General features: G+C 40.8%; 1 protein-coding gene across 2 annotated transcripts in view; it reads right to left on the bottom strand.

Moving 5' to 3' along the window:
• Positions 1–2500, bottom strand: part of LOC123504734 (multiple epidermal growth factor-like domains protein 6) — a 247815-nt gene that overhangs the window by 184316 nt on the left and 60999 nt on the right. The window lies entirely within an intron of this gene.

Here is a 2500-nt window from a genome sequence, read left to right as displayed (position 1 = left end):
CAGTGTTTCATAATTGCCTGCTTGTCTTCTATCTTGCTAACCTCTCTAATTATCTATTATTATATCTGTTTACCTTATTACATTCCTGCTTGCTTAATGCCTACCCTCCTAAACACCCTCCAGCCTACCATCCAGCCTACCTAATCTATTTCCTTATTGCCCACCTGTGCTTGCTTGCTTTCTTGCCTGCCTGCCTTCCTTCCTCCCTACCTTCCTGCGTGCGTGCGTACCTGTCCTTCAGTCCGTCACGGCGTCTGCTTGCCTGCCTATCTTTCCGTCAAGCTGCCTCATACCCGCTTCTCACTCTATGGAAATTCACAGATGGAAACATAACAGGACATCTGCATTAGTCGTCTGGCCTGTGCCGCGCGTGCAGGAAGGAAATGAACCAAAGTGGAAACTGCGTGTTGGCGAGGCGACGAGGCGGCGAGGCGGACGGCTGATGGCGAAATTATTATAAATCTGGCGGGATTCGCATCACAGAGGCGCACACGAAGCCTTCCTCTGGGGAACACGCCGCCGTTCAAACTATTGTGTAACGCTTTAATCGCTCAGGATAGGTGCAACTTCCGCGGTTCCTCTGTGTGTGTGTGTGTGTGTGTGTGTGTGTGTGTGTGTGTGTGTGTGTGTGTGTGTGTGTGTGTGTGTATGTGTGTGTGTGTGTGTGAGTTGGTCTCCCAAGAGAAAGTCGTACTCTAAAACGCTTCGTTCTTTCCTTGTGGCAATACAAACAATCAGCCCCACAGTGATGATAAGCCAGGTTCTCAAGAGTACTTCTTCTGCTAATAATGAAGCAATCTTGTTAACATGTCACTAAAGCCTTGAGAGACACCCTTATCCCCTTCAATACTGAGGCGCATTTTTACCTTGATTTTTGAGTATGAATAGACGATTTTATTTGCATTAGGAATGGCCTATGGAGATCAGGAGGTCAAAAGATTAATAACTATTCTAATCCCAACACATGTTTCTGAAGCTGAATAAAATCGCCAAAAAGGTAACCAGAATGAATATGAAAACGCGTCCTGGTACTGGAGAGATTAAAAGCCGATTCACTTCAACGAAAGCCTTCTGAAAATAGTCGAGGTGCGAGCAGAAGCGTTTCAGAATATGCTTCACCGCCAACCGCTCCAATTCGTAGAGAAAGCACCTAATGGCCGGTCTGTGTGGAGATATGACCACTCACGCGCCACACACAGGGGCAGGAAGGTCACAGCCCCTCCTCGCCTTGCCTCCCGTACCTGCTTGTCGCCTCTCTGATAAATGAAGCGGAAGGAGAAAAATGTAATAGATAATAGGAAGGATACGCGAAGTCATAGCGCGAGGAGAGGAAAGTATATGGACAAAGAAAATAGGAGAGGAAAACAGATGATACAAAAAGACCTGAAAAACTGAAGAGAACGATATGGACTGAGAAAAACAAGAGATAAGCAATAAAAAGAAAGGCAATTGCATGATTTTTTTTTTCTCAGTAAATATTTCATTAGTACACATCTGAGTCACAACACAGTTTCCTTCATTTTCCTTTCATTGTATACTTCATGTGTGTGTGTGAGAGAGAGAGAGAGAGAGAGAGAGAGAGAGAGAGAGAGAGAGAGAGAGAGAGAGAGAGAGAGATGGCCCCATATTTCTTACACTATCTCACATAACCTCAACCAACGCACACTACCTTGATATATGGGCTTCGTTGCTTCTTCGCTCGAGACTTTGAGGCTTCGAACGAGAGAGAGAGAGAGAGAGAGAGAGAGAGAGAGAGAGAGAGAGAGAGAGAGAGAGAGAGAGAGAGAGAGAGAGAGAAAGCAAGGAGGGAGAAAGTGAAAGCAAACAAGAGAAGGTCAATTACGCTTCGAACTAAAAGAAAAAAAAATGAATAAATGAATAAATCACGACCAAACAAGATTCACAAAAAGAAAAAAAGAAGAAAAAAAAACAAAAGCCGCAGGAAAATAAAACACTCACCCACTCTACCATTAGAAAAAAAAAGAAGGAAAAAAATAGAAAAAAAAAAGTCGAGGTGAGCGCTGCTTTTCTGAAAATTATAAATATACAAGAGCGAAGATTATTAACATGAAAAGAGAAAATAAAGTTGCTTGTGTTTTGAATTCATTAAAATATGACGCCAAAACACAAACTTGTCAACAAAAACAAGATTGAAATATATTACTTATGGATTATTTATGTCCTTTTTTTTTTGTCTTATTTCTCTCTCCCTCTGAGAATGCGAAGGTAGGTTATTTATCTATCAAAACATCTATTTATCTATTTATCTATCTATCTATCTAACTGTCTCTCTGTTTATTTATATTTCTATCAATCTATATATCTATCTATTTATCTGTCCATTCATCTGTCTATCTATCTATATATCTCTCTTTTTATCTGTCTATCTACCTATCCATCTATCCATCTCTCTTTCTGTCTACCTATTTATTTATATTTATCACTATCTTTCTACTAGTCTATCTATCTAGCTATCTATTTCTATATCAATCTATCTATC

The sequence above is a fragment of the Portunus trituberculatus genome, chromosome 17 (genome assembly GCF_017591435.1).
Source record: "Portunus trituberculatus isolate SZX2019 chromosome 17, ASM1759143v1, whole genome shotgun sequence".
Taxonomy (NCBI): domain Eukaryota; kingdom Metazoa; phylum Arthropoda; class Malacostraca; order Decapoda; family Portunidae; genus Portunus; species Portunus trituberculatus.
Note: the sequence above shows the minus strand (reverse complement) of the source record. Positions and strands in the feature narration are given on the sequence as shown.